General features: G+C 51.0%; 1 pseudogene; it reads right to left on the bottom strand.

Annotated features, from left to right (window-relative positions):
* On the bottom strand, positions 1-23,989 carry LOC135533909 (zinc finger SWIM domain-containing protein 6-like; annotated as a pseudogene).
* Between the last annotated feature and the right edge of the window lie 2,003 nt (positions 23,990-25,992).

Genomic DNA, 25,992 nt, shown 5'->3' with positions numbered 1-25,992 from the left:
GACCCTGGTCAGCCGAACCTCCCCCTAGGGGCCGACCCTGGTCAGCCGAACCTCCCCCTAGGGGCCGACCCTGGTCAGCCGAACCTGTCCCTAGGGGCCGACCCTGGTCAGCCGAACCTCTCCCTCACCAGCATCATGAGTTTCTTCTTTCCCTTATAGATCTGTTTGAGGTTGTCTATGAACTGTGTGAACTGGATGTGTCCATCTTGGGCCATGAGGAACGTCTCCCGGGTCTTCCCCAGGAACTCTATGAACTCGCTGTAGTGGCGTGGGCTGATGTGTGTGAGGCGAGAGTGCGTGGTGTTGATGTAGGCCCCGATGGTAGCGTCCAGCAGCTGCCTGAGAGGAGCTTTGTCCAGTGACATCAGCTTCCCAGAGTTCCTACGGCTGTGCAGTGCGGACACCAGCCCCGGCGTGGTCAGTGTGCACCGCCGCAAAATATCCGACAGCACCGTGGCACACTTCACACTCTTCACCACCAGGGGGATGACGGCGGCCAGCTCGTTCTTTCCCAGCGAGTGACTCAGAGCGCAGGCCCACAGCACGTCGTTGATGGCTGGGTGGGTATCCTGGTTGTAGCTGAGGTTTAGATGAGCCATGGCTAGCGTGGCCAGCTTGTACGCCCTCATAGGGTACCCCCTGTGCTCCATGTACCTGGCTATAGTAAACAGCTGTGTGTAGCTCATCCCCGTGGCGGCCGCGTCCAGAACGATCTGGTAGGCCGTCTCGAAGGCTATGTGGTCCTTCGCAGAGCGTGAGGGCGGAGAGGGCACAGTTCTGGGGGTCCTTCATGGCACACTGCAGGGCCAGGGTCCGGGCGGAGGAGGCCAGGTTCTCCTGCTGGTGACAGTCCAGGTGCAGCCGGACGATGGTGGTGTTGGACATGACGGTGGTGGCCACGATGCTGGTGGCCTCAGTCGGGGTGAAGAGGGTGAACCAACTCTGCATGATGCTGTCCAACGCATACACCCCTGACACACACACAAACACACACACCACACAAGAACGAGAAGTCAGAGAGTTAGCAGAGTAATGAATAACAATATTTATTTTGAAGCCCTCATATTGAACTAAATATATACTTAACTAAATATGAACTAAATACAGTGAGCTCCAAAAGTATTGGGACAGTGACACATTTGATGTTGTTTTGGCTCCGTACTCCAGCACTTTGGATTTGAAATAATAAAAAGGGGGTTCTACTAAACTAATGTACGGAAGTGTTTTAAGATGGCCATAGCAAGGATCATTTAGCTATTTGATATTGAAATGTAAGACCCCTTAAGGGGTTTATTTGATGAAACATTGAATTTGGCATCACTGCTATTAACAGACTCATGACATGGAACAAGATAGCCCCCCAAAAAATCTAAAGGAAGTTTGTTCTGAAGTGACTGTCCTATATCTGAGTTAGATACAGTATAGGAAAGATCAGGAAACATTTTCACACACACATATATATATATATATATATACACACACATATACACACACACACACACACACACACACACACATATATATACATATATATATATATATAACATTTATTTTTACATTTAACCTCTTATTTTAGGCACTAAACTATATCCATATACACATGATCTTTTACAACTGGTACCGGGGACCTTTAGACGAGTCTTGTGAGCTTGTATAGCAAAACAACCAACATGTACGTGTTCTTGAGAGACTCACCTTCCCTCAGAGGGGTCATATTAGTGTGTACTCAAACACTACAGACATAAGTTGGCAGATTGGCTGTATCGACTTCAGACCAATCCCAAGACGCTTGTGTGGGGTTCGTAGAGCAAAACACCAAGTTCGCGAGAGTCTTATCTTTGTTTGTAGGCCAAACCGTTTGGATACTACAGACATTGTCGTGAGAAGACCGATTTTCAGGATGTCTCACGGTCTGACGAACACCGCTCCAGCTCTGCCACCTTTCACCACAGATGTCTCACGGTCTGACGAACACCGCTCCAGCTCTGCCACCTTTCACCACAGATGTCTCACGGTCTGACGAACACCGCTCCAGCTCTGCCACCTTTCACCACAGATGTCTCACGGTCTGACGAACACCGCTCCAGCTCTGCCACCTTTCACCACAGATGTCTCACGGTCTGACGAACACCGCTCCAGCTCTGCCACCTTTCACCACAGATGTCTCACGGTCTGACGAACACCGCTCCAGCTCTGCCACCTTTCACCACAGATGTCTCACGGTCTGACGAACACCGCTCCAGCTCTGCCACCTTTCACCACAGATGTCTCACGGTCTGACGAACACCGCTCCAGCTCTGCCACCTTTCACCACAGATGTCTCACGGTCTGACGAACACCGCTCCAGCTCTGCCACCTTTCACCACAGATGTCTCACGGTCTGACGAACACCGCTCCAGCTCTGCCACCTTTCACCACAGATGTCTCACGGTCTGACGAACACCGCTCCAGCTCTGCCACCTTTCACCACAGATGTCTCACGGTCTGACGAACACCGCTCCAGCTCTGCCACCTTTCACCACAGATGTCTCACGGTCTGACGAACACCGCTCCAGCTCTGCCACCTTTCACCACAGATGTCTCACGGTCTGACGAACACCGCTCCAGCTCTGCCACCTTTCACCACAGATGTCTCACGGTCTGACGAACACCGCTCCAGCTCTGCCACCTTTCACCACAGATGTCTCACGGTCTGACGAACACCGCTCCAGCTCTGCCACCTTTCACCACAGATGTCTCACGGTCTGACGAACACCGCTCCAGCTCTGCCACCTTTCACCACAGATGTCTCACGGTCTGACGAACACCGCTCCAGCTCTGCCACCTTTCACCACAGATGTCTCACGGTCTGACGAACACCGCTCCAGCTCTGCCACCTTTCACCACAGATGTCTCACGGTCTGACGAACACCGCTCCAGCTCTGCCACCTTTCACCACAGATGTCTCACGGTCTGACGAACACCGCTCCAGCTCTGCCACCTTTCACCACAGATGTCTCACGGTCTGACGAACACCGCTCCAGCTCTGCCACCTTTCACCACAGATGTCTCACGGTCTGACGAACACCGCTCCAGCTCTGCCACCTTTCACCACAGATGTCTCACGGTCTGACGAACACCGCTCCAGCTCTGCCACCTTTCACCACAGATGTCTCACGGTCTGACGAACACCGCTCCAGCTCTGCCACCTTTCACCACAGATGTCTCACGGTCTGACGAACACCGCTCCAGCTCTGCCACCTTTCACCACAGATGTCTCACGGTCTGACGAACACCGCTCCAGCTCTGCCACCTTTCACCACAGATGTCTCACGGTCTGACGAACACCGCTCCAGCTCTGCCACCTTTCACCACAGATGTCTCACGGTCTGACGAACACCGCTCCAGCTCTGCCACCTTTCACCACAGATGTCTCACGGTCTGACGAACACCGCTCCAGCTCTGCCACCTTTCACCACAGATGTCTCACGGTCTGACGAACACCGCTCCAGCTCTGCCACCTTTCACCACAGATGTCTCACAGTCTGACGAACACCGCTCCAGCTCTGCCACCTTTCACCACAGATGTCTCACGGTCTGACGAACACCGCTCTAGGTCTGCCACCTTTCACCACAGATGTCTCACAGTCTGACGAACACCGATCTAGCTCTGCCACCTTTCACCACAGATGTCTCACGGTCTGACGAACACCGCTCCAGCTCTGCCACCTTTCACCACAGATGTCTCACGGTCTGACGAACACCGCTCCAGCTCTGCCACCTTTCACCACAGATGTCTCACGGTCTGACGAACACCGCTCCAGCTCTGCCACCTTTCACCACAGATGTCTCACGGTCTGACGAACACCGCTCCAGCTCTGCCACCTTTCACCACAGATGTCTCACGGTCTGACGAACACCGCTCCAGCTCTGCCACCTTTCACCACAGATGTCTCACGGTCTGACGAACACCGCTCCAGCTCTGCCACCTTTCACCACAGATGTCTCACGGTCTGACGAACACCGCTCCAGCTCTGCCACCTTTCACCACAGATGTCTCACGGTCTGACGAACACCGCTCTAGGTCTGCCACCTTTCACCACAGATGTCTCACAGTCTGACAAACACCGATCTAGCTCTGCCACCTTTCACCACAGATGTCTCACGGTCTGACGAACACCGCTCCAGCTCTGCCACCTTTTACCACAGATGTCTCACGGTCTGACGAACACCGATCCAGCTCTGCCACCTTTTACCACAGATGTCTCACGGTCTGACGAACACCGATCCAGCTCTGCCACCTTTTACCACAGATGCGGAAGGGCGATATCGGCGGATGCAGTAGATTGAGCCCATGCAAAATAGCAGATATCTCTAGCTTAAACGGGTGTTCATGAGGATTTTTGTATTATGTTAATTCAATTTTCGCAGGGCCGGGAAATTGTCAGCTTTAATTTGGGGGTATTTTTATCCATATCAGGACAGTGACACATGTTGGATTGTTTTGGCTCTGCACTCCAGCACTTTGGATTTTAAATAATACAAGGGGGTTCTACTAAACGAATGTACGAAAAGTTAGAGACACAAATATCTTACCACCAAGACATGCTAAACTCTCACTATTACAATAACAGGGAGGTTAGCATTTTTGGAGGGTATGATATTTATGCCTCTAACTTTTCGTACATCTGCTTAGTAGAACCCCTTGTATTATTTAAAATCCAAAGTGCTGGAGTGCAGAGCCAAAACAATCCAACATGTGTCACTGTCCTGATAATTCTGGAGCTCACGGTTTGTGGTATATCATAGGAAGGGAAACGTTGTACACTTACCTACTTCAGTGGCACAGGTAACTAACCACCGTACCATCTCCCTCCTCCTCCAGTTCAACGTAGACAGGGTTATCCTCATCACCTGTGAATGAGAGACAGTTAGGGATGGTAGAGAGGTGTAAGTGTGTGTGTGTGTGTGTGTGTGTGTGTGTGTGTACCTGCAGCCCCAGCTCCAGTGAGACTTTGAGCAGTGTGATGTCTGGCAGGCTGTCCATCAGAGTAGCGATCTTGAAGGCATCCTGGCCCAGTTTAAAGATGTGAGATGAGGAATGGATGTTCTTCTGGATGGACTCTAGTACAGTCTCCAGCTTACGACTATCACCTGGACCAACAGAACAACCACATACAGTACAATGACAAAGGGACCTGAATGAATGAATGAATGTATGTGTATATGTGGTACCTTTGGCTGCAGTGAGCATGGTGGAGGCCAGTTCACACTGCTGGGACTCTATGTGGGTGAGTGTGAACCAGCGAGGGTATCGGTTAGGGACCACAGACACCATGTGATGGGGTCAGCGACAGGTCACCTGACGGGCTGTGGACTCCAACACAGGCAACCTGAGGAGCACAGAAAAACCACAAGAGGATGATTTGGATCACACACACACAAACACAAGCACGTGCACAAAGTATAATCAGCAAGATTGTGTCAGTGTTCTGGAGTACATTAAAGGTGTTGGCATACTGCAATTTACTTCCAACCAAAAATGACTTCCAACCAGAACTGAAACAACAGTAGCATAATGACTGTTTTCTTGACTTGAATTACTGGTAATTAAGAACATAGGCCTGCTATACCTGCTGGCCAAAAATTATTATCACAATATTTTTCTTATTTTTGATGGCATTTTCCAGTTTCTGAATAATAAAAGTCTAAATATGTTATGGAGTAGTGCATGATCCTAGGATGGCAGTAAATTAATTATAAGTTGTTTTAATGTCTTTCTCTATTCTTATGGTTTTATACTCAACCAAACTGACAGTTAAGTAATCCAATTTGTAGAACTTTTAATTTACTTAGCACTTTATACAAATACCGTTATAGACAGTATTGTAAAGATCCATACCGGTATGTGGATCCATACTAGTGTACATTAAAAAGACGATGCATCACCCAGCCCTAGTGTAAAACAGGCTTTATAGGTCTTACGCATCTGCAGACAGACAGACATTGAAGTATACAATATTCTTGTCTTTATGTGTGCTACTGTGGGCAGCTCATCTCAGTTTCAAACCTCATCTTTCCAGCCCAGTTGCAAAGGAGTCTCTCTTGCTGCCTTGGAAAGAAAGAGAACCTGGGTAAAGATCCAACCAATCACAAAGCTAATTGAGTCCATGGGAAATGAGCGGATTCACCTTCCAGCCCTCTATGCCTGGACACACATCAAACCCATGGCACCCACCCACACACGCACCCACCCACACACACCCACCCACCCACTACACATAAAAGCAATGTTACAAGACTATGCTAAATGGCAGTTTGATTTCAGAGAAAAAGGGCCAGAGACATGCTATGTGAGGAATACCTCCAAGTCTGGTTCTAATGTTGATTATTAGCTGAAGTGTGTCAGGCCCAGACAAGGTAAACGCCTGGCCAACAGTCTGACTAGATAAAGGTGAGAGAAAGCAAGATGAGACTTGGTGTGAAATGGAGACGTGCCGATGCCAACGCGACAAAGGGTTTGTTCCAAACACATCCTAAAGATCTGCTAAAACACTGGGGGATTCTGACCTTGCTGGGGTGGAACTAAGCAAAATGTCTCTCACAAGATGGAACCCTCGTCAACATTCCTACCTTTGTGTGTGCCTTACAGAGACCCACTGGTGGAGGACTATTGTGGAGATTTTATAAACCAAGCTTGGAAAGTACTTCATGTTTGAGTCCAAATCTGAACTGTCTGGGCTATTAGCCACCATCATATTTACCACCAATTCTCCTTATAGGACACATCACTGCACACTGCACTCCACTGTAAACTGGTCATCTCTGTATACCTGTCGCAGAACCACTGGTTGATGCTTATTTTATAAAACCCTCTTAGGCCTCACTCCCTATCTGAGATATCTACTGCAGCCCTCAACCTCCACATACAACACCCGTTCTGTCGGTCACATTTGGTTAAGGTCCCCAAAGCCACGTCCCTGGGTTGCTCGTCTTTTCAGTTCACTGAAGCTAGCGACTGGAACTAGCTGCAACAAACACTCAAACTGGACAGTTTTTATCATCCAATCTCTTCATTCAAAGACTCAGTCATGGACACTCTTACTGACAGTTGTGGCTGCTTTGTGTGATGTATTGTCTTCTACCTTCTTGCCCTTTGTGCTGTTGTCTGTGCCCAACAATGTTAGTACCCTGTTTTGTGCTGCTACTGCATGTTGTTATTGTGTTGCTACCATGCTGGGTTGTCATGTGTTGCTGCCTTGCTATGTTGTTGTCTTTAGGTCTCTCTTTGAAAAAGCTGAGTTGTCTTCTTGTTTTCAGTGATGTGTGTTTTGTCCTATATTTATATTGTATTTATTTATTTTAATCCCAGGCCCCCGTCCCCGCAGGAGGCCTTTTGCCTTTGGTAGGCCGCCATTGTAAATTTGTTATTTTGTTCTTAACTGACTTGCCTAAGTTAAATAAAGGTTCAATAAATGTTTTTAAAATATTGTTGTTCAATGCAATGACACAGAAGCGGCATCATCTATTCCACATGAAAATGAATCCATTGCTAGTGTAAAGTACGTCACACTGCTCACTTCCTCCCATATCTAGAGCAAACTCAGGACCTCTGCCTTGTTAGCACACGTGACCGCCCTCCTGATGCGTTTTACCAGTCAGCGTCCGGCGAAAAACTAGCTATTCACTGGCACAAGTGGGAACACACATGAAGACACTTAGCCTTGACTTGAATCCATTTAACAGTAAGTCATAACACACCATCAGTCCCAAGCCACTGATGAGGACAGCTGTGGTGTCAGATTGGTCCTGTGGCACTATAGCGCCCTGTCACAGCAGGGTGGGATGCTTTGATAGAGAGAGAGGGGGAGAGGAACATATATTGTCCCGAAGCCACTCCTGCGTTGTCTTGGCTGTGTGCTTAGGGTCGTTGTCCTGTTGGAAAGTGAACATTCACCCCAGTCTGAGGTCCTGAGCGCTCTGGAGCAGGTTTTCATCAAGGATCTCTCGTACTTTGCCCTGTTCATCTTTCCCTCGATCCTGACTAGTCTCCAAGTCCCTGCCGCTGAAAAATACCCCAACAGCATGATGCTGCCACCACCATTCCATCTCTGCAAGCGGGCTGTCATGCGCCTTTATTGAGGAGTGGCTTCCGTCTGGCCTGATTGGTGGAGTGCTGCAGAGATGGTTGTCCTTCTGCAAGGTTCTCCCACCTCCATAGAGGAACTCTGCTGCTCTGTCAGTGACCATAGGGTTCTTGGTAACCTCCCTGACCAAGGTCCTTCTCCCCTGATTGCTCAGTTTGGCCAGGCGGACAGCTCTAGGAAGAGTCTTGGTGGTTCCAAACTTCTTCCATTTAAGAATGATGGAGGCCACTGTGTTCTTGCTGACCTTCATTGCTGCAAACATTCTTTGTTACCTTTCCCCATATCTGTGCCGACAATCCTGTCTCAGAGCTCTACGGACAAATCCTTTGATCCCATGCCTTGGTTTTTGCTCTGACATGTACTGTCAACTGTGGGACCTTATGTAGACAGGTGTGGGCCTTTCCGAATCATGTCCAATCACTTGAATTTACCACTGGTGGACTCCAATCAAGTTGTAGAAACATCAAGGATGATCAGTGGAAACAGGATGAACCTGAATTCAATATTGAGTCTCATAGCAAAGGATCTGAATACTTATGTAAATAAGGTTTCTGTTTTTTACATTTGAACAATAAAAAATAAAAACGTTTTTTGCTTTGTCATTATGGGGTATTGTGATGTCATTATGGGGTATTGTGATGTCATTATGGGATATTGTGTGTGGGTAGATTGATGAGGAAAACATGTATTTAATCTATTTTAGGATAAGGCTGTAACGTAACAACATGTGGAAAAAGGGAAGGGGTCTGAATACTTTCCGAATGCAAAATAGATGGAAGTGAAAGAGAGCAACTATATATCCAGTTCTTTCATAGTCTGGTCCTGGTTTCTGGTGAACATCAGTGACACTGAACTCTTTACCTCCTGGTTTTCACCCTCAGACAAAGTAAACACTTCACAAACGTCATTTCACTTCCCCAATCTATCCATCACAGGAGCCGCTGGAAACCTCTTCTCAAGACATTTTCCTGATATACAAAAGCTCCCCAAGCCACCGCAGACTAGCAGTGGAGGCTACATGGAACAGTCATTTCACACTAGCTGGATGCTGATATTCCAACGCCTCTGCACTGAAATCAGCAGGGTGTGTGTTCAGTACATACACACTACTTCCTTGAGCTGAATAGAACTCCTTAGCACTAAGCAGTGGTTTGAATAAGGAGGGGCTGTGTAAGTCTATCATAGTGTTCTAATGGGTTGATAAAAGCCAGTCCTTTTACCTGGCCTCTATATTTAACCAGCAGCCCCTGTCCCGTGGGAGTGGGAAGGTATACGCTGCCATCATATTAAACCAGGACCACATTGAACACATTTATTATGTGACAGACAGACAGACACCCAGGTCCCTGGAGTAGCTAGACGTGGCCACAATATTCTACCTCACCCTCTCCTTCCACAGGGCTGGGTGGGGAGAGAGGCAGGTTGGGATGGCGGGAGGCGAGGCCTGACTAAAGTATAGTTTAGGCACTACTCAAGCCAAAGTTTTTCGGCTTGCATATTTCAGTGCCCAATGATACGTGACGTAGCTCTCATTCATTGACAATCATTAAGCGTCGCCAGTGTTCGCAATGTTCACAAAGCATCTCAATGAGAAGCCAATGGCAGAGAGGTTTTGGTGTTAGCCATGTAGCAGTCCTGACACTGTTGACCAGGTGTGTGAGAGCCATCTCATAACACAGTCATTAAAAAATCTTGTTAACATCATTCATATTCAATTGATCCAGCCCCTCTTCCAAAAAAACAATATCAAAACAGAGCCACTCCGCAACTAACAATAAAAAGAGAGCCAGACCCATGGCTCGAGGCACTCCTGGTGGCCGCCAGTTCAGCCGCTCGTGATAGAGAGAGATATGAAGAGAGCGGGGTGAATATGTGTACGGGAACACTCTCTTCATGGGATGGCTCCTCCGAAGGGCTGCTTATACCTGCTCACCCCTGGAGGTAATATGAGAGAAGAAGGAAACACGGGACAGAAGACACTGCATGTGGTTCAGACAGGAAGCCAGCAGGGTGAAAAAACAGTTGGAACAAAAGACAGAAATATCAGTTGCAAAAACAGGAAATGTATTTAATTAACACTGGTGAGCTAAGGAGAATGTTTTAATTTTAAGCAATTGTAATTACTTAAATTGTACTATCGCCTATTTATTGCCTTTCAGCAAACTGGCATGTGGAGATTTTCTTCCCCTATTGACTGTGTTTGTTTATCCCTTGTAACTCTGTGTTGTTGTTTGTGTCTTTTGCTTTGCTTTATCTTGGCCAGATTGCATTTGTAAATGAGAAATTTAAATGAGACCCTGAAACTGAGTTGCAGCACGGTAATGGGAAGCCATACGAATGAAGTTTAACTGGACAGGTTCCCTCCAGAACAGGACTTGCCATGGTCGACCAAAGTTGAGTGCACGTGCTCAGCGTCATATCCAGAGGTTGTCTTTGGGAACTAGACGTATGAGTGCTGCCAGCATTGCTGCAGAGGTTGGAGGGGGGGGGCCAGCCTGTCCGTGCTCAGACCATAACGCCGTACACTGCATCAAATTGGTCTGCATGGCTGTCGTCCCAGAAGGAAGCCTCTTCTAAAGATGATGCACAAGAAAGCCTGCAAACAGTTTGCTGAAGACAAGCAGACTAAGGACATGGATTACTGGAACCATGTCCTGTGGTCTGATGAGACCAAAATAAACTTATTTGGTTCTGATGGTGTCAAGCGTGTGTGGCGGCAACCAGGTGAGGAGTACAAAGACAAGTGAATCTTGCCTACAGTCCAGCATGGTGGTGGGAGTGTCATGGTCTGGGGCTGCATGAGTGCTGCCGTCACTGGGGAGCTACAGTTAATTGAGGGAACCATGAATGCCGACATGTACTGTGACATACTGAAGCAGAGCATGATCCCCCTCCCTTCGGAGACTGGAGCGCAGGGCAGTATTCCAACATGATAACAACCCCCAAACACACCTCCAAGACGACCACTGCCTAGCTAAAGAAGCTGAGGGTAAAGGTGATGGACTGGCCAAGCATGTCTCCAGACCTAAACCCTATGGAGCATCTGTGGGGTATCCGCAAATGGAAGGTGGAGGAGTGCAAGGTCTCTAACATCCACCAGCTCCGTGATGTGGTCATGGAGGAGTGGAAGAGGACTCCAGTGACAACCTGTGGTCTGGTGAACTCCATTCCCAAGAGGGTAAAGGCAGTGTTGGAAAATGATGGTGGCCACACAAAATATTGACACTTTGGGCCCGATTTGGACATTTTCACTTAGGGGTGTACTCATTTTTGTTGCCAGCGGTTTCGACATTAATGGCTGTGTGTTAAGTTATTTTGAGGGGACAGCAAATTTACACTGTTATACAAGCTGTACACTCACTACTTTACATTGAAGCAAAGTGTCATTTCTTCAGTGTTGTCACATGAAAAGATATACTCAAATATTTACAAAATGTGAGGGTGTACTCACTTTTGTGATATACTGTATATACACTGCTCAAAAAAATAAAGGGAACACTTAAACAACACAACTCCAAGTCAATCACACTTCTGTGAAATCAAACTGTCCACTTAGGAAGCAACACTGATTGACAATACATTTCACATGCTGTTGTGCAAATGGAATAGACAACAGGTGGAAATTATAGGCAATTAGCAAGACACCCCCAATAAAGGAGTGGTTCTGCAGGTGGTGACTACAGACCACTTCTCAGTTCCTATGCTTCCTGGCTGATGTTTTGGTCACTTTTGAATGCTGGCGGTGCTTTCACTCTAGTGGTAGCATGAGGCCAGTCTACAACCCACACAAGTGGCTCAGATAGTGCAGCTCATCAAGGATGGCACATCAATGCGAGCTGTGGCATGAAGGTTTGCTGTGTCTGTCAGCGTAGTGTCCAGAGCTTGGAGGCGCTACCAGGAGACAGGCCAGTACATCAGGTGACGTGGAGGAGGCCGTAGGGCAACAACCCAGCAAGACCGCTACCTCCGCCTTTGTGCAAGAGGAGCAGGAGGAGCACTGCCAGAGCCCTGCAAAATGACCTCCAGCAGGCCACAAACAGAAACCGACTCCATGAGGGTGGTATGAGGGCCCGGCGTCCACAGGTGGGGGTTGTGCTTACAGCCCAACACCATGCAGGACGTTGGCATTGCCTGAAAGACCAAGATTGGCAAATTAGCCACTGAGCGCCCTGTGCTCTTCACAGATGAAAGCAGGTTCACACTGAGCACGTGACAGACGTGACAGAGTCTGGAGACGCCGTAGAGAACGTTCTGCTGCCTGCAGCATCCTCCAGCATGACCGGTTTGGCGGTGGGTCAGTCATGGTGTGGGTGGCATTTCTTTGGGGGCCGCACAGCCCTCCATGTGCTCGCCAGAGGTAGCCTGACTGCCTCCTAATGCAAGACAATGCTAGACCTTGTGTGGCTGGGTGTGTCAGCAGTTCCTGCAAGAGGAAGGCATTGATGCTATGGACTGGCCCGCCCGTTCCCCAGACCTGACTCCAATTGAGCACATCTGGGACATCATGTCTCGCTCCATCCACCAACGCCATGTTACACCACAGACTGTCCAGGAGTTGGCGGATGCTTTAGTCCAGGTCTGGGAGGAGATCCCTCAGGAGACCATCCTCCACCTCATCAGGAGCATGCCCAGGCGTTGTAGGGACGTCATACAGGCACGTGGAGGCCACACACACTACTGAGCCTCATTTTTGACTTGTTTTAAGGACATTACATCAAAGTCAGATCAGCCTGTAGTGTGGTTTTCCACTTTCATTTTGAGTGTGACTCCAAATCCAGACCTCCATGGGTTGATACATTTGATTTCCATTGATAATTTTTGTGTGATTTTGTTGTCAGCACATTCAACCATGTAAAGAAAAAGTATTTAATAAGAATATTTCATTCATTCAGATCTAGGACGTGTTATTTTAGTGTTCCCTTTATTTATTTTGAGCAGTGTATATATATATATTTTAAATGTGTTTAAAAAGAATGGAGAATGATTGCATACAGTATACTTGTGTGTGTTTTTAAGTAGCGAGACGGTGGCTTTCATAGTTTCCTCCTCCTAGTCCAGACGAGAAAGGGTCACGCATCACAAAGTGCTCTCCATGGCGTGTTGAATGGGAGACAAGGCCTCCCTCCCCTTGCTCCGCTGGGTTATTTTACACTGAACAGGCCCCCAACCACAACACCCCACTAGTCCCTCTTAGGCTTTACAGCCTGGGACTCAATTACCAATCAGGCCAAAGGTAGTTGGTTGTCGGAGGTAGAGGCAGAAGTTAGGGTGGGACTGGCAGATGGCCACCATCTCTCCCATAACCGAACCCCAGCAGTCACATTCTGTCCCAGTACAAGATTATAGTACAATCTGTCTGTGTCAACACAATTTCCCCGGTGTTACTTTGTGAGGCGAGGGAAGGAGAAACTATGGAGAGAGGAGAGAGACTTGGAGAGAGGAGAGAGACTTGGAGAGAGGAGAGAGGGAGAGAGACTTGGAGAGAGACTTGGAGAGAGGAGAGAGTCTTGGAGAGAGTCTTGGAGAGAGGACTTGGAGAGACAGGACTTGGAGAGAGACTTGGAGAGAGGAGAGAGACTTGGAGAGAGTCTTGGAGAGAGGCTTGGAGAGAGGAGAGAGTCTTGGAGAGAGGAGAGTCTTGGAGAGAGACTTGGAGAGAGGAGAGAGACTTGGAGAGAGGAGAGAGACTTAGAGAGAGGAGAGTGTCTTGGAGAGAGGAGAGAGACTTGGAGAGAGGAGAGAGTCTTGGAGAGAGACTTGGAGAGAGGAGAGTGTCTTGGAGAGAGACTTGAGAGAGACTTGGAGAGAGGAGAGAGACTTGGAGAGAGACTTGGAGAGAGGAGAGAGACTTGGAGAGAGACTTGGAGAGAGGAGAGAGACTTGGAGAGAGTCTTGGAGAGGAGAGAGTCTTGGAGAGAGACTTGGAGAGAGGAGAGTGTCTTGGAGAGAGACTTGGAGAGAGACTTGGAGAGAGAGAGAGTCTTGGAGAGAGGCTTGGAGAGAGGAGAGAGTCTTGGAGAGAGGAGAGAGTCTTGGAGAGAGGAGAGAGTCTTGGAGAGAGAGACTTGGAGAGAGCAGAGAGTCTTGGAGAGAGCAGAGAGTCTTGGAGAGAGCAGAGAGTCTTGGAGAGAGCAGAGAGTCTTGGAGAGAGCAGAGAGTCTTGGAGAGAGCAGAGAGTCTTGGAGAGAGGAGAGAATCTTGGAGAGAGGAGAGAGAGTCTTGGAGAGAGGAGAGAGTCTTGGAGAGAGGAGAGAGTCTTGGAGAGAGTCTTGGAGAGAGGAGAGAGTCTTGGAGAGAGTCTTGGAGAGAGTCTTGGAGAGAGGAGAGAGTCTTGGAGAGAGTCTTGGAGAGGAGAGAGTCTTGGAGAGAGGAGAGAATCTTGGAGAGGAGAGAGTCTTGGAGAGAGGAGAGAGTCTTGGAGAGAGTCTTGAGAGAGGAAAGAGAGTCTTGGAGAGAGTCTTGGAGAGAGGAGAGAGTCTTGGAGAGAGGAGAGAATCTTGGAGAGAGGAGAGAGTCTTGGAGAGAGTCTTGGAGAGAGGAGAGAGCCTTGGAGAGAGGAGAGAGTCTTGGAGAGAAAGCAGAGAGTCTTGGAGAGAGCAGAGAGTCTTGGAGAGAGGAGAGAGTCTTGGAGAGAGGAGAGAGTCTTGGAGAGAGGAGAGAGTCTTGGAGAGAGGCTTGGAGAGAGGAGAGAGACTTGGAGAGAGGAGAGAGTCTTGGAGAGAGACTTGGAGAGAGGAGAGAGTCTTGGAGAGAGGAGAGAGTCTTGGAGAGAGGCAGAGAGTCTTGGAGAGAGCAGAGAGTCTTGGAGAGAGCAGAGAGTCTTGGAGAGAGCAGAGAGTCTTGGAGAGAGCAGAGAGTCTTGGAGAGAGGAGAGAGTCTTGGAGAGAGGAGAGAGTCTTGGAGAGAGGAGAGAATCTTGGAGAGAGGAGAGAGTCTTGGAGAGAGGAGAGAGTCTTGGAGAGAGTCTTGGAGAGAGGAGAGAGTCTTGGAGAGAGGAGAGAGTCTTGGAGAGAGGAGAGAGTCTTGGAGAGAGGAGAGAGTCTTGGAGAGAGCAGAGAGCTCTTGGAGAGAGCAGAGAGTCTTGGAGAGAGCAGAGAGTCTTGGAGAGAGGAGAGAGTCTTGGAGAGAGGAGAGAGTCTTGGAGAGAGGGAGAGAGTCTTGGAGAGAGGAGAGAGTCTTGGAGAGAGGAGAGAGTCTTGGAGAGAGCAGAGAGTCTTGGAGAGAGCAGAGAGTCTTGGAGAGAGGAGAGAGTCTTGGAGAGAGGAGAGAGTCTTGGAGAGAGGGGAGAGTCTTGGAGAGAGGAGAGTGTCTTGGAGAGAGTCTTGGAGAGAGGAGAGAGTCTTGGAGAGAGGAGAGAGTCTTGGAGAGAGTCTTGGAGAGCAGAGAGTCTTGGAGAGAGCAGAGAGTCTTGGAGAGAGCAGAGAGTCTTGGAGAGAGCAGAGAGTCTTGGAGAGAGCAGAGAGTCTTGGAGAGAGCAGAGAGTCTTGGAGAGAGCAGAGAGTCTTGGAGAGAGGAGAGAGTCTTGGAGAGAGGAGAGAGTCTTGGAGAGGGGAGAGAGTCTTGGAGAGAGGAGAGTGTCTTGGAGAGAGGAGAGTGTCTTGGAGAGAGGAGAGTGTCTTGGAGAGAGTCTTGGAGAGAGGAGAGTGTCTTGGAGAGAGTCTTGGAGAGAGGAGAGAGTCTTGGAGAGAGGAGAGTGTCTTGGAGAGAGTGAGAGAGTCTTGGAGAGAGTCTTGGAGAGAGGAGAGTGTCTTGGAGAGGGAGAGAGTCTTGGAGAGAGTCTTGGAGAGAGGAGAGAGTCTTGGAGAGAGGAGAGTGTCTTGGAGAGAGGAGAGTGTCTTGGAGAGAGGAGAGTGTCTTGGAGAGAGTCTTGAGAGAGGAGAGTGTCTTGGAGAGAGGAGAGTGTCTTGGAGAGAGGAGAGAGTCTTGGAGAGAGGAGAGTGTCTTGGAGAGAGGAGAGTGTCTTGGAGAGAGGAGAGTGTCTTGGAGAGAGGAGAGTGTCTTGGAGAGAGGAGAGAGTCTTGGAGAGAGGAGAGAGTGTCTTGGAGAGAGACTTGGAGAGAGGAGAGTGTCTTGGAGAGAGACTTGGAGAGAGGAGAGAGTCTTGGAGAGAGACTTGGAGAAAGGAGAGAGTCTTGGAGAGAGTCTTGAGAGACTTGGAGAGAGACTTTGGAGAGAGACTAGAGGAGAGTCTTGGAGGGAGTCTTGGAGAGAGGAGAGTGTCTTGGAGAGAGGAGAGTGTCTTGGAGAGAGGAGTGTGTCTTGGAGAGAGGAGTGTGTCTTGGAGAGAGGAGAATGTCTTGGAGAGAGGAGTGTGTCTTGGAGAGAGGAGAGTGTCTTGGAGAGAGGAGAGTGTCTTGGAGAGAGGAGAGTGTCTTGGAGAGAGGAGAGTGTCTTGGAGAGAGACTTGGAGAGAGACTTGGAGAGAGGGAGAGACTTAGAGAGGAGAGAGTCTTGGAGAGGAGAGAGACTTGGAGAGACTTGGAGAGAGACTTGGAGAGAGGGAAGGAGAGAATAGGAGAGAGGAAATGACAGACTAGGAGAGAGGAAATGACAGACTAGGAGAGAGGAAGGAAAGAGAAAAAGCCCTTTCTGCTTTCACAGCTACAGTAACACACATATCCAACGCAACCCTATGGAAGATTATTGTACACTTTAACCAATAGTGTGTGTCCTCACTCTCTAACAGGAAGACGGCTTGCTTGGTGGAAGATCTTGACCAGCATGTCATCCAGCTCCACTTCCTGCAGCTTGGCTAATAGCTGCTCTTCGTGCGACACACCTTCTCCTGGGCATACAGCCCGTCAGGCATCACCCTCTGCTGGCCTAAGCCAATCAGAGCAGTCTCTACGGCCAGCGCCACGTACGATTCCCCCTCGCCTAGCAAACGCTGCACTGGAAACCGCTGCAGCTCCGCATGACTCACCACACTGGAACAGTCTGGAGTGAGAAGAGAAAGAGAAAAACAAGAAAAGAGGGGAGAGAGAGGTCAAAGTTCAATAGTCAGTTTATCTGTTTATCTGTTTTGAGGTTTGGAGGCTCCTCCTATTCCACACCACTGAGGGTCAGGCCGTCCCAAATAGAACCCTATTCCACACCACTGAGGGTCAGGCCGTCCCAAATAGAACCCTATGCCACCACTGAGGGTCAGGCCGTCCTAAATAGAACCCTATGCCACACCACTGAGGGTCAGGCCGTCCCAAATAGAACCCTATGCCACACCACTGAGGGTCAGGCCATCCCAAATAGAACCCTATTCCACACCACTGAGGGTCAGGCCGTCCCAAATAGAACCCTATTCCACACCACTGAGGGTCCAGGCCGTCCCAAATTGAACCCTATTCCACACCACTGAGGGTCAGGCCGTCCCAAATAGAACCCTATGCCACACCACTGAGGGTCAGGCCGTCCCAAATAGAACCCTAAGCCACACCACTGAGGGTCAGGCCGTCCCAAATAGAACCCTATTCCACACCACTGAGGGTCAGGCCGTCCCCAAATAGAACCCTATTCCACACCACTGAGGGTCAGGCCGTCCCAAATTGAACCCTATTCCACACCACTGAGGGTCAGGCCGTCCCAAATTGAACCCTATTCCACACCACTGAGGGTCAGGCCGTCCCAAATAGAACCCTATGTCACACCACTGAGGGTCAGGCCGTCCCAAATAGAACCCTTATTCCACACCACTGAGGGTCAGGCAGGTCCCAAATAGAACCCTAAGCCACACCACTGAGGGTCAGGCCGTCCCAAATAGAACCCTATGCCACACCACTGAGGGTCAGGCCGTCCCAAATAGAACCCTATTCCACACCACTGAGGGTCAGGCCGTCCCAAATAGAACCCTATTCCACACCACTGAGGGTCAGGCCGTCCCAAATAGAACCCTATTCCACACCACTGAGGGTCAGGCCGTCCCAAATAGAACCCTATTCCACACCACTGAGGGTCAGGCCGTCCCAAATAGAACCCTATTCCATATACAGTGAACTACCTTTGACCACAGTATTTGGGACAGGCCCGAGATCTCCAGATACGTTTTCCATATCACTGGGCCAAGCTTAGGGTATGCCTTGACTATGTTTGACTAGGAGAGGAGAAAAGAGAAAGACAAGAGTGAATGTGAGTGAATGGTGAGGGGTGAGAGGTGGAGGAAAGGGACCATCTGAGTGAGGGAGATGAGAAGAAAAAAATTCAAAGAAAGTAGAGAGAGACAGAAGACTAGATGAATATGTTTAGTACCTGAAAGGTCAAGGCATGTGTTGGCCCCTCCTCTGCCCCCGTCCCGTCTCAGTGAGGGTGCTGAACAGGGTGCCGATGGGATCCAGAGGGTGACCCACCCAGCCCTCCATGTTGGTTATGGAGGTGATACCTTTATGGAGCAGTTCTGTCACGAACAGGACAACACATGTAAACTACCGCTCACAACCCAATTAGGCTGCAGGAACGTCCCAATTAACAACACTGTGTGCCTCAACTATTTATTGTAAAAACGTTTTCTGCAGGTATAAGTCCCATTAAATTGGTGGACAACGCTTAGTACTTAATGGGGGTATAGAACGCTGGTATAATATTCATATTCGGTCACTTAAGGGCAGTCTGACCTTTCTTATGTCTGCTGAAATGCTCCAGCTGCCTCTGCTGCTGCCGCCGTAGTGTATTCACCACGGCAATGGCCAATCGCAGCGCTTCACGGGGGTAACCATGGGAACGCAGGGCGTCCACCCGAGCACACGCGTCGGAACGTGTTCTGAGAGCGAAAGAGACAGATGCTACGTGTCTTGATCACATTCTATAAGGCTTTTGACTTGTGACCACGCATATTGGCAAAGGGCAACAGACACACACACACACAGACGCACCGTCCAAACAGACTGTCACAATGTCCAACCACACACAGTCACAACGTCATCACACACACACACACAGTCACAATGTCCACACACAGTCACAACGTACACACACACAGTCACAACGCACACACACACACACACAGTCACAACGTCGACACACACACACACACAAACACACACACACACACACAGTCACAACGCCCACACACACACACAGTCACAAACGTCCACACACACACACACACACACAGTCACAACGTCACAACATCCACACACACACAGTCACAACGTCCACACACACACACAGAGTCACAACGTACAAACACACACACACAGTCACAACGCCCACACACACACACCGTCACAACGCCCACACACACACACACACCGTCACACACACACACAGTCATAACGCCCACACACACACACACAGTTACAACGTCCACACACACCCACACACAGTTACAACGCCCACACACACACCGTCACAACGCCACACACACCGTCACAACGTCCACACACACACACCGTCACAACGCTCCACAACAGCACAACGTCCACACACACACCGCCCACACACAGTCACAACGCCCACACACACACCGTCACAACGCCCACACACACAGTCACAACGCCACACACACACTGTCACAACGCCCACACACACACTCACAACGCCACACACACCACACACAGTTACAACGCCCACACACACACGTCACAACGCCCACACACACACACAGTCACAACACACACACAGTCACAACGCCCACACACACACACAGTCACAACGCCCACACACACACACACACAGTCACAACGCCCACACACAGTCACAACATCCACAACACCCACACACAGTTACAACGCCCACACACACCCACACACAGTCACAACGCCCACACACACACAGTCACAACGCCCACACACACAGTCACAACGCCCACACACACAGTCACAACGCCCACACACACACAGTCACAACGCCCACACACACACACACACAGTCACAACGCCACACACACAGTCACAACGCCCACACACACAGTCACAACGCCCACACACACAGTCACAACGCCCACACACACACAGTCACAACGCCCACACACACACACAGTCACAACGCCCACACACACACAGTCACAACGCCCACACACACACAGTCACAACGCCCACACACACAGTCACAACGTCCACACACACACACCGTCACAACGCCCACACACACAGTCACAACGCCCACACACACAACGCCCACACACACAGTCACAACGCCCACACACACAGTCACAACGCCCACACACACACAGTCACAACGTCCACACACACACAGTCACAACGCCCACAACACCAGTCACAACGCCCACACACAGTCACAACGCCCACACACACACCGTCACAACGCCCACACACACACAGTCACAACGCCCCACACACACAGTCACAACGCCACACACAAACAGTCACAACGCCCACACACACACAACGTCCACAACGACACCACACACACACACAGTCACAACGCCCACACACACACCGTCACAACGCCCACACACAGTCACAACGCCCACAACAGTCACCACACACACACACAGTCACAACGCCCCACACACACACAGACACAACGCCCACACACACACAGTCACAACGTCCACACACACACAGTCACAACGCCCACAAACACACACAGTCACAACGCCCACACACACATACAGTCACAACGTCCACACACACACACAGTCACAACGCCCACACACACAGTCACAACGCCCACACACACACAGTCACAACGTCCACACAAACACACAGTCACAACGCCCACACACACACAGTCACAACGCCCACACACACACGTCACAACGCCCACACACACACCAGTCACAACGTCCACACACACACCGTCACAACGCCCACACACACAGTCACAACGCCCACACACACACAGTCACAACGCCCACACACACACCGTCACAACGCCCACACACACACACACACACAGTTACAACGCCCACACACACCCACACAGTTACAACGCCCACACACACACGTCACACCGCCCACACACCAGTCACAACGCCCACACACACACACCGTCACAACGCCCCACACACACACACACCGCCCACACACACAGTCACAACGCCCACACACACCGTCACAACGTCCACACACACACAGTCCACACACACCCGCCATAACGCCCACACCGTCACAACGCCACACACACACGTCACAACGCCCACACACACACGGTCACAACGCCCACACACCACACACAGTTACAACGCCCCACACACACACAGTAACAACGCCCACACACACACAGTCACAACGCCCACACACACACACAGTCACAACGCCCACACACACACCGTCACAACGCCCACACACACACACAGTTACAACATCCACACACACACCGTCACAACGCCCACACACACACAGTCACAACGCCCACACACACACAGTCACAACGCCCACACACACACAGTCACAACGCCCACACACACACAGTCACAACGCCACACACAGTCACAACGTCCACACACACGGTCACAACGCCCACACACACAGTCACAACGCCCACACACACACACACACCGTCACAACGCCCACACACAGTCACAACGCCCACACACAGTCACAACGTCCACACACACACCGTCACAACGCCCACACACACACAGTCACAACGCCCACACACACACAGTCACAACGCCCACACACACACACAGTCACAACGCCCACACACACACACACACAGTCACAACGCCCACACACACACACACACAGTCACAACGCCCACACACACACAACGCCCACACACAGTCACAACGCCCACACAGTCACAACGCCCACACACACACAACGCCCACACACAGTCACAACGTCCACACACAGTCACAACGTCCACACAGTCACAACGCCCACACAGTCACAACGCCCACACAGTCACACACAACGCCCACACACACACACACAGTCACAACGCCCACACACACACACACACAGTCACAACGCCCACACACACACACGTCACAACGCCCACACACACACAGTCACAACGCCCACACACACAGTCACAACGACCACACACACACAGTCACAACGCCCACACACAGTCACAACGCCCACACACACGCACACAGTCACAACGCCCACACACACGCACACAGTCACAACGCCCACACACACGCACACAGTCACAACGCCCACACACACACAGTCACAAAGTCCACAACGCGTCCACACGTCCACACACCGTCACAACGCCCACACACACAACGTCCACACACAGTCACAACGCCCACACACACACACACAACGCCCACACACACACACGTCACAACGCCCACACACACCGTTACAACGCCCACACACACACACAGTCACAACGTCCACACACACACAGTCACAACGCCCACACACACACAGTCACAACGCCACACACACACAGTCACAACGCCCACACACACACACAGTCACAACGCCCACACACACACACAGTCACAACGCCCACACACACACACAGTCACAACGCCCACACACACAGTCACAACGCCCACACACACACACACAGACAAACACAGTCCACACACACACAAAAGAAACACCGTCCACAAACACCGCCCACACACACAGAGAGAAACACCGTCACACACACACACACAGAGAACACCGTCCACACACACTCACCGTCCACACACACCATCCACACACACAGAAACACTGTCCAGACACACAGAAAACGCACACCCCGACAATCCACACACACAGACAGTCCACACACACACACACACACACAGACAGTCCACACAAACACACACCGACAGTCCACACACACACCGACAGTCCACACACACACCGACAGTCCACACACACACACACACACACACACACACACACACACACACACCGACAGTCCACACACACACACACACACCGACAGTCCACACACACACCGACAGTCCACACACACACACACACCGACAGTCCACACACACACACACACCGACAGTCCACACACACACCGACAGTCCACACACACCGACAGTCCACACACACACCGACAGTCCACACACACACACACACACACACCGACAGTCCACACACACACACACACACACCGACAGTCCACACACACACACACACACACACACACACACACACACACACACACACACACACACACACACACACACTGACAGTCCACACACACACTCACACACACACACACACACACACACACACCCCTCCCCGTCCACCCACACGCACACACCCCCACACACACACAGACCCCCACTGTCCACACACACACCCACCGCCCGACACATATACATCCAAACAAACACACACCCACGTCCACAGTCCACACAAACACGCACCATCTATACACACACCTACCGTCCATCATCTACTCACACACACCCCGCCCACACACCCCCTCACACACACACACACCCCCACAAACACACACACACACACAGCCCGCCCCCACACCCCCACACACACATACACTCGCTTCACACACCCTCCATACACGCACCGCCCCCACACCCCCATACACACCGCACGCCCCCACACCCCGGCACACACACACAGCCACCCCACACACATACACACATACACCCGCCCACACAGACACCGTCCCACACCCCACACCCCGCCCCACACACACACACACACCCCGCCCCCACACACACATACACCCCGCCCCTGCCCCACACAGACACCGCCCCCTCACACACTGCCCCCCACACAAACACCACCACCCCACACAAACACCATCCACACTGTCCTCTTTACACACCAATCATCCCGATACACACCCCCCAAAAAAACACACACTCACTCACCGTGCCACATGGGGCCATCCGCGTGTGTCGAAGAGCGAGCCGTTCTGGTTGTCGTGGTAACAATAGTTGGCGTAGAGGCCACTGGCGATAATGTGCTGCAGGTGGACGGTCCTGCCAATGGAGGTCACACGCCTCGATGGCCCGCGTGAACACCGTCCTGTGGGGACGCAACCCTGACAGGAGAGAAACTAGCATTAGATTGGAGGGGAGGGAGGGAGAGAGAGAAACTAGCATTAGATTGAGGGGAGGGAGGAGAGAGAGAAACTAGCATTAGATTGAGGGGAGGGAGGGGAGAGAGAAACTAGCATTAGGTTGGGGGGAGGGGAGGGAGAGAGAGAAACTAGCATTAGGTTGAGGCAAGGGAGGGAGGGGAGAAACCAGCATTAGATTGAGGGGAGGGAGGGAGAGAGAGAGAAACTAGCATTAGGTGAGGGGAGGAGAGAGAAACTAGCATTAGGTTGAGGGGAGGGAGAGAAAACTAACATTAGATTGAGACGAGGGAGGGAGGGGAGGGAGGGGGAGGGAGGGAGGAGAGGAGGGAGGGAGGGAGGGAGGGAGAGGGAGGGAGGGAGGAGGGAGGGAGGGAGGGAGGGAGGGAGGGAGGGAGGAGGGAGGGAGAAACCAGCATTAGATTGAGGCGAGGAGGGAGGGAGGGAGAAACCAGCATTAGGTTGAGGCGAGGGAGGGAGGGAGGGAGGGAGGGAGGGAGGGAGGGAGGGAGGGAGGGAGGGAGGGAGGGAGGGAGGGAGGAGGGAGGGGGGAGGGAGGGAGGGAGGGAGGGGGAGGGAGGGAGGGAGGGAGGGAGGGAGGAGAAACCAGCATTAGATTGAGGGGAGGGAGGGAGAGAGAGAAGAAACTAGCATTAGGTTGAGTGGGAGGGGAGAAGGAAACTAGCATTAGGTTGGAGAGGAGGGAGAGAGAAACTAGCATTAGATTGAGGCGAGGAGGGAGGAAGGAGAAACCAGCATTAGATTGAGGGGAGGGAGGGAGAGAAACTAGCATTAGGTTGAGTGGAGGGAGAGAGAAACTAGCATTAGATTGAGACGAGAGAGGGAGGGAGGGAGGGAGGGAGGGGAGGGAGGGAGGGAGGGAGGGAGGGAGGGAGGGAGGGAGGGGAGGGAGGGAGGGGAGGGAGGGAGGGGAGGGGAGAAACCAGCATTAGATTGAGGCGAGGGAGGAGGGAGGGAGAAACCAGCATTAGGTTGGCGAGGCGAGGGAGGGAGGGAGGGAGGAGGGAGGGAGGGAGGGAGGGAGGGAGGGAGGGAGGGAGGGAGGGAGGGAGAAACCAGCATTAGATTGAGGGGAGGGAGGGAGAGAGAGAGAAGAAACTAGCATTAGGTTGAGTGGAGGAGAGAGAAACTAGCATTAGGTTGAGAGGAGGGAGAGAGAAACTAGCATTAGATTGAGGCGAGGAGGGAGGAAGGGGAGAAACCAGCATTAGATTGAGGGGAGGGAGGGAGAGAAACTAGCATTAGGTTGAGTGGAGGGAGAGAGAAACTAGCATTAGGTTGAGAGGAGGGAGAGAGAGAAACTAGCATTAGATTGAGGCGGGGAGGGAGGAAGGGAGAAACCAGCATTAGATTGAGGGGAGGGAGGGAGAGAGAGAAACTAGCATTAGGTTGAGTGGAGGAGAGAGAGAAACTAGCATTAGGTTGAGAGGAGGGAGAGAAGGAAACTAGCATTAGATTGGGCGAGGAGGGAGGAAGGGAGAAACCAGCATTAGATTGAGGGGAGGGAGGAGAGAGAGAAACTAGCATTAGGTTGAGGGGAGGGAGAGAGAAACTAGCATTAGGTTGAGGGGAGGGAGAGAGAAACTAGCATTAGGTTGAGGGAGGGAGAGAAAAGTAGCATTAGATTGAGGGGAGGGAGAGAAACTAGCATTAGGTTGAAGGGAGGGAGGGAGAGAGAAAACTAGCATTAGATTGAATGGAGGAGGGAGAGAGTAACTAGCATTAGATTGAGGGGAGGGGAGGGAGAGAGAGAAACTAACAGATTGAGGGGAGGGAGGAGAGGAAAGTAGCATTAGATTGAGGGGAGGGAGGGAGAGAGAGAAAGCGAGCATTAGATTGAGGGGGAGGGAGGGAGGAGAAACGAGCATTAGATTGAGGGGGAGGGAGGGAGAGAGAAAGCGAGCATTAGATTGAGGGGAGGGAGGGAGAG

This window comes from Oncorhynchus masou, unplaced genomic scaffold (assembly GCF_036934945.1).
Source record: "Oncorhynchus masou masou isolate Uvic2021 unplaced genomic scaffold, UVic_Omas_1.1 unplaced_scaffold_2793, whole genome shotgun sequence".
In the NCBI taxonomy this organism is placed as follows: Eukaryota; Metazoa; Chordata; class Actinopteri; order Salmoniformes; family Salmonidae; genus Oncorhynchus; species Oncorhynchus masou.
This window is presented reverse-complemented; position numbering and strand designations above follow the sequence as displayed.